This window comes from Lipophrys pholis, assembly GCF_963383615.2.
Source record: "Lipophrys pholis genome assembly, chromosome: 12".
NCBI classification, from domain to species: Eukaryota; Metazoa; Chordata; class Actinopteri; order Blenniiformes; family Blenniidae; genus Lipophrys; species Lipophrys pholis.
In genome coordinates this window covers 5657839-5671814 of record NC_137641.1, presented here as the reverse complement: position 1 = coordinate 5671814, position 13976 = coordinate 5657839, and positions in this window count along the sequence as shown.

Here is a 13976-nt window from a genome sequence, read left to right as displayed (position 1 = left end):
AGGGAGAGCAGCATGGGCGGAACAGGTGGAGGAGGCAGGAAGGAGTGCAGCATGGACGGAACAGGTGGAGGAGGCATGGAGGAGCACCAGGGCAGAACAGGTGGAGGAGGCAGAAATGGAGGAAGAAAAAATTGGAAAAAATAAACCTGCATAAAGGAGGAGGAAGAGAAAAAAGAGTGAAGCAAAGAAAATCTGTGGGGAGAATCTTATCATGGATGTTTTTAAACTGGGTATTTTAAATGTGAACGGAGCAGAGATCTGAGAACAAGACCAGCAATCGATGAGACAGCCACTCCTAAAAAGACAGACGTCCTGTTCCTTCAGGAAACACAGAGTGATTTTAGTAATGAGGCTGAGTGGAGGAGGGAGTGGGAGGAGGAGGACATGTAGAGCCTCCACGTGTTACGGCGGGGAGACAGAGGCTCAAGCGCAGAAAGTCACCAGAACAAAGATGAAGTGAACCAAGGATTTTATTTAACAAACGAAATAATTTTAGACTTTAGACTCCTCCAGAAGAGATAAAGTCTTGGGGAGAGTGGCTCACGGGTCAGGCTAGCGTGGACGGAGTCAGGCTGACGGAGCGAGGGGACGTGTCCTTGTCCGGACGGGGGCTCCCGGGAATCAGCACCAGAGCCGAGTACAGAGCTGATTGGGGCAGAGCAGGTTGAAGCTGTGGTCCAGTGGGTGGCGGCCGAGGCAGTGTGGGACGAGCTGGTGCTGGCTGGGCCCGAGCATGGAGTGTTGAGCAGGTAGCAAGAGGTAGAGTTAACCGACAACACCACAACTCCTAACTCTTGTTGATTTTACGGTCCCGCGTCGAGTGGAGTGAGGAGCCCGTTTAAAAAGCAGAGCCACTCCTCCAAAACGCCTCCACCTGCTACCCGCAGCTGTACTGAATCCTGGTAATTAACCCAGCCAGCTCTTCCATCCCAAACACCACCTCCAGGCACGCCCACCTGAAACACACTGCAGGGAAAAAAGCACACACCTGCAGCCAATAACCCCTCCCCCTAAGGGGCTGCAGGAGAGCTGATCATGACAGTACCCCCCCCCTTACGTGCGCCTCCTGGCGTACAATTGAGTTGCCCCGGGTTCAGGCGGTGGAACTCCCGGATGAGTTCCCGATCCATAATGCGACTTCGGGGCACCCAGGAACGTTCCTCCGGACCATAACCCTCCCAGTCCACCAGGTACTGGAGACCACGCCCCCGGCGACGAACGTTCAACAATCGCCGCACGGTGTAGACAAGGCCACCATCCAGCATCCTGGGTGGTGGAGGGGGGCGGGCCGGAGGGGACAGGTCACTCTCCTTCACCGGTTTGACCTGAGACACGTGGAAAGTGGGGTGAATTCGCATTGAGGAAGGTAATTTCAACCGTACCGCACTCCGGTTGATGATCCTTTGGATCTCGAATGGACCCACGAAGCGTGGGGCGAGCTTCCTTGATTCCACCCGCAGTGGAAGGTCCTTGGCCCTCAACCACACCTTCTGCCCAGGGATATAGCAAGGGGCCGGAGAGCGCTTCTTATTAGCCTGTCGTTCCATCTTGCGGGATGACTGGAGTAGCGCTGCCCGGGCCTGCCTCCAGATCCTACGGCATCGCCTGACATGGGCCTGTACCGAAGGAACCGCCAGTTCTTGTTCCTGGGACGGGAAGAGGGGGGGCTGGTAACCCAGGGAACATTGGAAGGGAGACAGGCCAGAAGATGAGTTGACCAACGAGTTATGTGCATACTCAACCCAGGCCAGATGGTCACTCCAGGCTGAGGGGTTCTCTGCAGTTACACATCTGAGAAGGGTCTCCATCTCTTGGTTGAGTCGCTCTGTCTGCCCGTTAGACTGCGGATGGAAACCCGAAGACAGGCTCACCTTAGCTCCCAGTGCGGTGCAGAACGCCCTCCAAACTTCTGACGTGAACTGAGGGCCTCGGTCTGACACAATGTCCAAGGGAATGCCATGCAAGCGAAAAACCTCAGAAACCAGCAGGTCTGCCGTCTCCTTTGCAGTGGGTAGCTTGGGTAGGGCCACAAGGTGCGCTGCCTTTGAAAAGCGGTCAATAATAGACAAGATGGTGGTCTTACCCTTAGAAGTTGGCAGGCCAGTGACAAAATCCACTGCAATATGGGACCAGGGGCGGGTCGGGATGGGCAGTGGCTGGAGGAGACCGGAACTGGGTTGGTTAGAGGTCTTATTGCGGGCACAGATGGTGCAGGCCGCTACAAATTCCCGGGTGTCCCGATCCATGGTAGGCCACCAGAATCTTTGACGCACCACTCCCAAGGTGCGGGTGACGCCAGGGTGACAGGAGAACCGGGACGAGTGACCCCACTGCAGGACCTGGGAGCGTACAGGGACAGGAACAAACATTGTGTTAGCAGGTCCACCACCTGGGTCCGGTTGTAGCCGGAGGGCCTCTTGGACCAAGGCCTCGATCTCCCAGGTGAGAGAGGCCACTGTGCAGGTCTTAGGCAGGATTGGGACAGGTTCAGATGGGGGTTCCTCAATGGAGAACTGACGGGACAAGGCATCTGGTTTGACATTGCGGGATCCTGGGCGATAGGTGAGTGTGAACCGGAAACGCCCAAAAAACAGGGTCCAACGGGCCTGGCGAGAATTTAGTCTCTTGGCAGAGCGAATATATTCCAAGTTCTTATGATCCGTCCATACAATGAATGGCTGCTCAGCTCCCTCTAACCAGTGCCTCCATTCCTCCAAGGCCATCTTGACAGCCAATAGTTCCCGGTTTCCAATGTCGTAATTGCGTTCTGCCGGAGAGAGACGTCGAGAGAAGAATGCGCAGGGATGGAGCTTATTGTCTGACGCGGAACGCTGTGAGAGCACCGCTCCCACCCCCGAGTCTGAGGCGTCCACCTCCACCACAAACTGACGACCGGGATCTGGCTGGACGAGAATAGGTGCTGAGGTGAACCGGAGCTTTAGGGTCTGAAAGGCCTGGGCTGCTTCACGAGTCCAAACAAATGGTCGAAGGGTTGAAGTCAAGGCGGTCAGGGGAGCAGCGGTCTTGCTGTAGTCCCGGATGAATCGTCTGTAGAAGTTGGCAAACCCGAGGAATCGCTGGAGCTGCTTCCGATTCTCAGGTTGCGGCCAATCCTGAACCGCCGAGACCTTGCTGGGATCCATCCTCACCTCCCCTGGCGAGATGATGTAGCCCAGGAATGACACCGTGGTCTTGTGGAACTCGCATTTCTCCGCCTTTACATAGAGCCGGTTCTTGAGGAGACGCTCCAGGACTTGGTGGACATGTTGAGTGTGTTCCTTAACATTGCGGGAGTAGATAAGAATGTCATCCAGGTAGATGAAGACAAAGCGATCAACCATGTCTCTGAGGATGTCGTTCATGAGTCCTTGGAAAACTGCAGGGGCGTTAGTGAGTCCAAAGGGCATCACAAGGTACTCAAAGTGTCCCAGCGGTGTGTTGAACGCTGTCTTCCATTCATCCCCCTCACGGATGCGTACGAGGTGATAGGCGTTTCGAAGGTCCAGCTTGGTGAATATAGTGGCGCCGTGGAGTGGAGTGAACGCAGAGCTGAGCAGAGGTAAAGGGTACCGGTTCTTGATGGTGATGTCGTTGAGTCCCCGGAAGTCTATGCACGGTCGTAGTGAGCCGTCCTTCTTGCCCACAAAGAAGAACCCGGCTCCTACTGGAGAAGAAGATGGTCGAATGAGGCCTGCAGCCAGGGACTCCCGAATGTAGGTCTCCATGGCGGTGCGTTCAGGTCGGGACAGATTATACAGGCGGCTGTGAGGCAGCGTGGCTCCTGGTAAGAGGTCAATAGGGCAGTCATATGGGCGATGTGTGGGCAACGAGAGAGCCTTGTCCTTATCGAACACTGGAGCCAGGTCACGATATGCCTCAGGGACCAGGGAGAGGTCCGTGGCATCCGGGGGTGCAGGCCTGGTGGGCGTAGACGGAGTCAGGGCCGACCGCAGACAGTGGTTAAGGCAGAAGGCGCTCCAGGAACTGACCTCCTCCCTCACCCAGTCGATCCGCGGGTTGTGAGTACGCAACCAAGGGTAGCCCAGAACCAGCGGGGGGCGAGAGTGGTCGATGAGGTGAAAGGAGAGGATCTCCTGGTGGTTACCTGCAAGCACCAGAGTGACGGGGACAGTCTTATGGGTGACCCGAGCCAGATGGAGACCGTTGAGAGACTGGGCTTCTAATTGGGATTCCAAGGGGACAGACGGGATGCATAGTTGTTCTGCTAACTGGTAGTCCATGAAGTTCTCCTCTGCTCCGGAATCCACTAACGCAGAGACCATCAGAGTCTGGGTCTGGAAACAGAGCGTCCCGGATAATTGGAGTCGCTGGGGGGCATTAGAGAGGTTTTGGCTCACCAGTAACCCTCTTACTACTGGCGGGCCCGTCCTTTTCCCGGGCGTGTAGGACAACGGGTGATGTAGTGTCCCAGTTCACCACAGTAGAGGCAAGCGTCATTAGACCGGCGTAGTTGTCTCTCCTGCGGGGTGAGCTGGGCATGTCCAATCTGCATGGCTTCTGGCTCGGAGCTAGGACCTGGGGAATCTGCCCGCGGCTGTCTGGGGAGTGCAGGAGTCCAGTGCAGAGATCGCTCGCGGCGACGCTCCCTGCGACGGTTGTCGATCTGGATGCTAAGTTTAATCAGCTTGTCGAGGTCTTCAGTTCGGTCTCGGGTGGCGATCTCATCCTGGAGGTGATCCTGCAATCCCCGGTAGAATGCAGACTGGAGCGAACGGTCATTCCAACCACTACCCGCTGCTAGGGTCTGGAACTCGATCGCAAATTCAGCCACACTGCGGTTGCCCTGGCGGATGAGGGTGAGTCGGTCACTGGCCTCCCTTCCACGAACTGGGTGGTCAAATATCCGCTTCATTTCATCCGTGAACGTCTGGTACGAGCTACACTCAGGAGCCTGGCCCTCCCACAACGCTGTTCCCCAAGTTCTGGCGGTTCCAGACAGGAGTCCAATAAGGTAGGCAATCCGGGATCGGTCGGAGGAATAGGACTGGGGCTGTAGTTCAAACACCAGGCCCACCTGGGTCAGGAAGGCCTGGCATGATCCCAGATCACCTGCGTACCTCTCTGGAACGGGAGCAAAGGGTTCTCTGAAGTGGGCTGCAGGAGGTGGACCCAGGTCTGGCACTGAGACCGAAGGCTCAGGTAACCGGAGGGCCGGGTTCTGCTGGACAGTCAGGCTGGTCATCTGGGAGGTCAGGCTGGCCACCTGGGAGGTCAGGCTGGCCACCTGGGAGGTCAGGCTGGCCACCTGGTCTAGAATTGCCCGATTGTTGACTACTAGGCTCTGCAGAAAGGCGTCATGCTGACCCAGTCTGGCGTCTTGGCTGGAGAGGCACTGCTGGAGAGACTGGTCCATATCTGATCCTGGCTGGTGATCTGCTGAGCTCATCTTGGCGGGACCGTACTGTTACGGCGGGGAGACAGAGGCTCAAGCGCAGAAAGTCACCAGAACAAAGATGAAGTGAACCAAGGATTTTATTTAACAAACGAAATAATTTTAGACTTTAGACTCCTCCAGAAGAGATAAAGTCTTGGGGAGAGTGGCTCACGGGTCAGGCTAGCGTGGACGGAGTCAGGCTGACGGAGCGAGGGGACGTGTCCTTGTCCGGACGGGGGCTCCCGGGAATCAGCACCAGAGCCGAGTACAGAGCTGATTGGGGCAGAGCAGGTTGAAGCTGTGGTCCAGTGGGTGGCGGCCGAGGCAGTGTGGGACGAGCTGGTGCTGGCTGGGCCCGAGCATGGAGTGTTGAGCAGGTAGCAAGAGGTAGAGTTAACCGACAACACCACAACTCCTAACTCTTGTTGATTTTACGGTCCCGCGTCGAGTGGAGTGAGGAGCCCGTTTAAAAAGCAGAGCCACTCCTCCAAAACGCCTCCACCTGCTACCCGCAGCTGTACTGAATCCTGGTAATTAACCCAGCCAGCTCTTCCATCCCAAACACCACCTCCAGGCACGCCCACCTGAAACACACTGCAGGGAAAAAAGCACACACCTGCAGCCAATAACCCCTCCCCCTAAGGGGCTGCAGGAGAGCTGATCATGACACCACGCTCCTCTCAGTGGAGGACATGTAGAGCCTCCACACTCCTCTCAGTGGAGGAGGGAGTGGAAAGAGGAGGACATGTAGAGCCTCCACCCTCCTTTCAGTGGAGGAGTGGGCCTCCTCTTCTCCAGGGCTTCTAACCCCAACTCACTGGAGGTCCAGCACTGTGTACAGGGGAGGTTACTTTTAATTAAAGCTCAGTTCCACCATTTTAAATCTGTCTTTATTAACTGTTACGCCCCAACAGCCGGTGCAGAGAGGAAGCAGTTTTTCCTCAAGTTAAGTGAGGTGGTAAGTGGGTGTTGGTCGGAGGACTATTTGTTTCTGGGTGAAGATTTTAACTGTACAGAAGACGTGATGTTAGACCGCAACCATGCAGAGCCTCATCCAGCCTCTCAGCACGCCTTAAAGCAGCTGGTCCACTCTCAGGATATAGTGGACATCTGGAGAAGGATGGTCCAGCCTTAAAGCAGCTGGTCTCAGGACATAGTGGACGTCTGGAGATAGATGGTCCAGCCTTAAAGCAGCTGGTCCACTCTCAGGACATAGTGGACGTCTGGAGAAGGATGGTCCAGCCTTAAAGCAGCTGGTCTCAGGACATAGTGGACATCTGGAGAAGGATGGTCCAGCCTTAAAGCAGCTGGTCCACTCTCACGACATAGTGGACGTCTGGAGAAGGATGGTCCAGCCTTAAAGCAGCTGGTTTCAGGACATAGTGGACGTCTAGAGAAGGATGGTCCAGCCTTAAAGCATCTGGTCCACTCTCAGGACATAGTGGACCTCTGGAGAAGGATGGTCCAGCCTTAAAGCAGCTGGTCCACTCTCAGGACATAGTGGACATCTGGAGAAGGATGGTCCAGCCTTAAAGCAGCTGGTCCACTCTCAGGACATAGTGGACGTCTGGAGAAGGATGGTCCAGCCTTAAAGCAGCTGGTCTCAGGACATAGTGGACGTCTGGAGATAGATGGTCCAGCCTTAAAGCAGCTGGTCCACTCTCAGGACATAGTGGACGTCTGGAGAAGGATGGTCCAGCCTTAAAGCAGCTGGTCTCAGGACATAGTGGACATCTGGAGAAGGATGGTCCAGCCTTAAAGCAGCTGGTCCACTCTCACGACATAGTGGACGTCTGGAGAAGGATGGTCCAGCCTTAAAGCAGCTGGTTTCAGGACATAGTGGACGTCTAGAGAAGGATGGTCCAGCCTTAAAGCATCTGGTCCACTCTCAGGACATAGTGGACCTCTGGAGAAGGATGGTCCAGCCTTAAAGCAGCTGGTCCACTCTCAGGACATAGTGGACATCTGGAGAAGGATGGTCCAGCCTTAAAGCAGCTGGTCCACTCTCAGGACATAGTGGACGTCTGGAGAAGGATGGTCCAGCCTTAAAGCAGCTGGTCTCAGGACATAGTGGACGTCTGGAGAAGGATGCACCCTGACTGTCCACAGTACACCTGGTCCCACTTTAGAGAGAGCAGGGTCTCCTCAGCCAGGTTAGATCGTATTTATTGTTTTAAACATCATTTTACTGTTTTTAAGAAGTGTGATATTTTACCTGTTGGTTTTACTGATCATTGTTTACTTTTAAATAGTATTTTTATCAGGAATGTTTTACCAAAAAGCGCCTACTGGCATTTTAATTTGGTTTTAACCTTTGATAGAAGTTTTCGAGGCTTTAATGTTTTTTGGAGGTCTTTAGAGAGAGGAAGGGCAATTTTAGTAGTCTTAGGCAGTGGTGGGACCACAGTAAGACTCAGATCAAACTCCTGTGTCAGCAGCACACCCTAAATGTCACAGGTGACATCACCAGGTCTATGAAGCATCTAGAGTTCCAGATAGTGGAACTGGAACATTTAAATGAGTCCACAGGAGATTGAGGCGATATTAAAAGCCTCAAAAGTTAAAGAAAAATAGCTTTAGCTGACCTGCTGAACGTTAAAGTGCAGGGCGCATTGGTTCGGTCCCGGTACCAAACCATCTCTGGGATGGACGCTCCCTCTAGCTTCTTTCTCAGCCTGGAAAAAAAAGAACGGTCAGGGGAAAGTGGTCCACTGCTCTCGGACATGGGGCAGGAGATCTCGCAACCAAGCCAGATGAGGAAGAGAGCGGTGAGCTTTTACACATCCCTGTAGCAGAGTGAGTACGAGGAGGAGCAAGGTCTCCTGGAGGGGTTCCTGAGGGGACTGCCTCAAGTGTCCGAGGAGGAGCGAGGTCTCCTGGAGGGGTTCTTGAGGGGACTGCCTCAAGTCTCCGAGGAGGAGCGAGGTCTCCTGGAGGGGTTCTTGAGGGGACTGCCTCAAGTCTCCGAGGAGGAGCTAGGTCTCCTGGAGGGGTTCTTGAGGGGACTGCCTCAAGTCTCCGAGGAGGAGCAAGGTCTCCTGGAGGGGTTCTTGAGGGGACTGCCTCAAGTCTCCGAGGAGGAGCGAGGTCTCCTGGAGGGGTTCTTGAGGAGACTGCCTCAAGTCTCCGGGGAGGAGCAAGGTCTCCTGGAGGGGTTCTTGAGGGGACTGCCTCAAGTCGTCGAGGAGACCAACAAACAGCTGGAGGCCTGACTGGAAATGCAGGAGCTGCGGGCGGCACTGCAGGCGATGTCAACGGCCAGGTCTCCTGGGATTGACGGGCTCACCGCTGAGTTTATAAAACGTTCTGGGACATCCTAGGTAAGGATGTCCTAGACATGTTTAATGAGTGTCTGGCCTCTGGTTCCATGCCAGTGTCCTGCAGGAGGGCAGTCCTCGCTCTGCTCCCCAAGAAAGGGAACCTGCAGGACATCAAAAACTGGTGCCCTGTGTCTTTGCTCTGTGTGAACTACAAACTCCTGTCCAAAGTACTGGCCTCTAGGCTGGGGAGGGTTATGGAGCAGGTCCTCCACCGGGACCAGACCTACTGTGTCCCTGGTCGAAAGTACTGGCCTCCAGGCTGGGGAGGGTTATGGAGCAGGTCATGGTGTAATGTGCTCCAGCCTCAGTGTGGTGGTGTAATGTGCTCTCCCCTCAGTGTGATGGTGTAATGTGCTCCACCCTCAGTGTGGTGGTGTAATGTACTCCCCCCTCAGTGTGGTGGTGTAATGTGCTCCACCCTCAGTGTGGTGGTGTAATGTGTAAACACTCCGTTCCAATGAAAATGAAAGCAGAAGAAGTTTCTCAGAATCTTGTTGCTCAGAAATCCTTTGATTCTTCAACATTGTTCAGATGGTAGGAAGCTGATTTTGTTCTTGTCTTTGTGGCTGTTGAATTTCAGGGTGGAGTCCAGAACTCCACCCAGATTTCTGCCTGATTTGATGTCCTGAGTGACCTGGAGTCAAGATGAGCACTGACCTTTAACCTTTCTTCTTTGGGGCCAAAAACAATGAGCTCAGTTTTCTCTGGGTTGAGTTGTAAAAAGTGCTGACTCATCACTCCTTCATTTCATTTCTACATGTCCTCAGCCGGTATAAGGGGGCGTGGTCATTCACTGACACTGATATATAGAGCTGAGTGTCGTCTGGTCATTCTGAGAAGAGATGTTGTAATGTTCCATGATCTGAGCCAGTGGGAGCATGGAGATGTTCAATAAGAGGGCCCAAGGATGGAGCCCTGAGGAACCTCACAAGTGATTTGCTCACATTCACAATCAGCTACTGACACAGAATAGTGGCCATCTTGCCAGTAGGATTTAAAGCCACTGAGTGCAGAGCTAGAAGATCCAACCACTGTTCCAGTGGGTCCAGCAGGATGTTGTGGTCAACTGTGTCCAAAGCAGCACTAGCATCCAGTAAGAGTCAAAGTGAGACAGTGGACGTGTCCCTGCTCATGCAGACGTCATTCAGCACTTTAATCAGAGTGTTTCAGTGCTCTGACCCCAATCCAGACTGGAAAACATTCAGCTCATTGTTTTGAGCCAGAAAAGCATGAAGTTGTGTAAAAAGCACCTTTTCAATAATCTGACTTCAGAAAGCTTTGATATGGAACTGGAGTTAGTAATTCCTGAAGCATCCAGATTACTCTTTTTTTTAAAGAACTGTGTACTCTGTGTAGTACCTCTGGAGCTAGACAGTTGAAAACATGTGTAAAAACTTTGTGTGCAGAGTGTGGAGAGGGTGGAGGCTGCATGTTGTGGGTTTGAGCTGGAGAACAATGTGGGTTAGCGCTGCTCAGTCTAACAGGAGAACATCTGCCAGATTAGACAGAACATCTTTGGGTGGAGGCTCAGGGGTTCCAGTCGTAATACCTGAGCTCCACTGACTGACTCTCAGTCTGATCGGGCTCATTTGATGGTGAAATAGGAGGGACATCATTCCAAGATGCATCTGAGAAGAGTTCAGGAGGTCCTGATGGCGAGGGACTGCTCAGTCTGTCCACCACACTTAACAAAGTACCAGCATTAGTACTGTGTTTGCTGAGAACCTCAGAGAAGCCAAGCCTTTCTTTGGACATGTCCTAATGAAGGTGGAGCTTTGATTGTCTTTTCTGGGCCTTAACCAGTCTCTTCGTCCTCCATGGAGCTGTCCTCCTATCACACACTACTTTAGCTCTGACTGGCGCTATGGTATCAATGATGGTTCTAACTTTAGAGCTGAAGTTCTCTACAAGGTGCTTGATAGAAGCTGCAGCAGAGCTGCATGCTGGAGAATGTCTGGCTGAAGACTCCGCGTGTCTTTTCATCGATGTGACCTTTTCTGATCAGCTCTGTTGTCCTTCTACTGCTGCCAGCTGAGACGGAGACTTTAAATGAGTCAAGGTCGGTCAGAAACACACAGAACCTCACAAATGGAAAGAACCAAGTCTAAGATGTGTCCCTGGTTGTGTGTGGACTTTGTTTGGACTTTGTCTCATGCTGGAAAAGTCCAACATTTTCTAGATGTCCAGGAGTTCCTCAGCACTGTAATCTTGTGGATTCTCACAGTGAATATTAAAATCACCCATTACCACAACAGAGTCCAAATCAATAAAAGTCATGAAAGAAGTTTGCATTGTATTTGGGTGGTGTGGAGATGGTTGCTCATATTGCCCAACAGGAAGAGTTCACCTGAAGAGCAACATGTTGAAGAGTCAAACTTTCCATACGACAGCTGTTTGTATTGATACGTGTTGTTATACAAAGAAGCTCCTCCACCTCCTTCCTCCAACACTCTGAGCTCACTGAGAAAACTAAAGGGTGGAGGAGCTCCTCCACCTCCTTTCTTCAACACTCTGACCTTGCTGAAAAAACTGAAGGGTGGAGGAGCTCCTGGAGGGTGGAGGAGCTGATTCAATGAGAGCTGCTGCACTGTTGTTTTCATTTCAAAACATGAAATGTATTTTCTTCTCAGTAATCAGATGATGAATTAAAGTGACTTGCCGACAGAGACCGAACATGAAGTAAAGCAGATTGTAGTGTGATGAGTCCTGTACTGGGGCAGGGGGGGTTGCTGGGTGCTGGACTGGGGCAGGGGGAGTTGCTAGGTTCTGGACTGGGGCAGGCGGGGAGGGGGGGGGGTTCTGGGTTCTGGACTGGGTTCTGGACTGGGGCAGGGGGAGTTTCTGGGTTCTGGACTGGGGCAGGGGGGGGGGGGGGGGGGGGTTGCTGGGTTCTGGACTAGGACAGGGGGGGTTTCTGGGTCCTGGACTGGTCCTGGACTGGGGCGGGGGGGGGGGGGGGGGGGTTGCTGGTCCTTAACCCCTTTAGGAAGTCTCCTAACATCTTTCCTTAACCCTGTGACGTCATCCAAGGGGTTAAGGAAAAGTGGATAGGAAAGGATAAAGGAGGGACTACGAGGAAGCACCCAGAGACTATTGATACCTGTGATGGGGGGGTGGAGGTGAAACCATTTGGGGACGGAGCCAACAATGACAGTGGGAGGACGTCAGGTAAATGAGAGGGAACAGATGCACGAACATGAACAGACACTAAAGCCGCGTTTATACAACAATGAAAATGGTTTCATTTCACAGCATTGGGGCTTTTTTGTTGATAAATAAATAAAGCTACTCTCACAGAAAACAATTATATGTGAACAAATCAGCGACATGTGCGCCCCGAGTCTGCACTTTAAAAACTGTACCAACATGTTTGACACGTTTCTCAGTCAAAGTATTTGTTGTTTTTCACTCTGACGCCACATGAAGGTGGAGCTCCACTTCTCCATCAGTTCAAACCAACAGCTTTATCGCTGAAGGAACAGGAAGTCATTCTTGCCATTTGTTGTTGTGTTTTTTACAGGAATCTAACTGGCCAGCGTAGCCTTATGCTTTATACTGCCCCCTATAGGTTTGATGTGCTCATAGTCGCTCTTAACCAGCTTGTTATGAGGGTTTGTGTCAGTGAACTTGAGCAGGAAATATTCATTTTTGTAAATACAGTTGTGCGTAAACATAGCCTAAGCCTAAACATTGGTACTGTATTGGTAATGGTATATTTCTTTATTTCAAACATCTTTATAAATACAAGTCAATTAAAACAATAGTAATACAAAAAATAATATTATTGATGACCATAACAGCAATCTTTTTTTTTTGTTGATGATTTTATTTCATAATTTGAAAGAACACATAGTCTGACCTTCTTCCAGAACCGTAGTGGGGAAGCCTGGCTGATTATGGACTTTCATGCCGAAGACAAACTACACTTCCCAAAACCAAAACCTGCTACGATTCCATTTCCCACAATGCACTTGTCATTTAAAGTGACAGGATCAGCAGGTAACAAGATATAGAAACAAGTAGGAGGAAAGAGGAGGGAGGAGGAGGAGGGAGGAGGAAAGAGGAGGGAGGGAGGAGGAGAAGGAGGAAGAGGAGGAAGGGGGAGGAGGAGGAGGAGGAAGGAGGAGGGAGGAGGAGGTAGGAGGAAGGAGGAGGAGGAGGAGGAAGGGGGAGGAAAGAGGAGGGAGGAGGTGGAGGTAGGAGGAGGAGGAAGTGGAGGAGGAGGAGGAGGAGGGAGGAGGAGGGAGGAGGAAGAGGAGGAGGTAGGAGGAAGAGGAGGAGGGAGGTGGAGGTAGAAGGAGGAGGAGGAGTAGGAGGAGGTAGGAGGAAGGAGGAGGAGGTCGGAGGAGGAGGAGGATGAGGAAGGGGGAGGAATGAGGAGGGAGGAGGAGGAGGAGGAGGGAGGAGGAGGTGGAGGAGGAGGTAGGAGGAGGAGGGAGGCGGGGGAGGAGGAGGAGGAGGAGGTAGAAGGAGGAGGACGAGGAGGACGAGGGAGGAGGAGGAGGAGGAAGGGGGAGGAAAGAGGAGGGAGGAGGAGGAGGAAGGAGGAGGTATAAGGAGGAGGAGGAGGAGGGAGGAAGGAGGAGGTGGTAGGAGGAAGGAAGAGGAGGAGAAAGGAGGAGGAGGAGTATGAGGAGGTACGAGGATGAGGAAGGGGGAGGAAAGAGGAGGGAGGAGGAGGAGGGAGGAGGAGGAGAAGGAAGAGGAGGAGGAAGGGGGAGGAAAGAGGAGAGGGAGGAGGTGTAGGAGGGAGGAGGAGGAGGGATGAGGTGGGAGGAGGAGGAGGAGGAGGAGGAAGGGGAGGAAAGAGGAGGGAGGAGGTAGGAGGAGGAGGAAGAGGAGGAGGAGGAAGGAAGAGGGAGGAGGAGGTAGGAGGAGGAGGAGGAGGAGGAGGGAGGAGGAAGAGGAGGAAGAGGAGGAGGTAGGAGGAAGAGGAGGAGGGAGGTGGAGGTAGAAGGAGGAGGAGGAGTAGGAGGAGGTAGGAGGAAGGAGGAGGAGATCGGAGGAGGATGAGGAAGGGGGAGGAAAGAGGAGGGAGGAGGAGGAAGGAGGGGGAGGAGGAGGAGGGAGGAGGAGGAGAAGGAAGAGGAGGAGGAAGGGGGAGGAAAGAGGAAAGAGGAAAGAGGAGGGAGGAGGAAGGAAGAGGAGGAGAAAGGAGGAGGAGGAGTAGGAGGTACAAGGATGAGGAAGGGGGAGGAAAGAGGAGGGAGGAGGAGGAGAAGGAAGAGGAGGAGGAAGGGGGAGGAAAGAGGAAAGAGGAA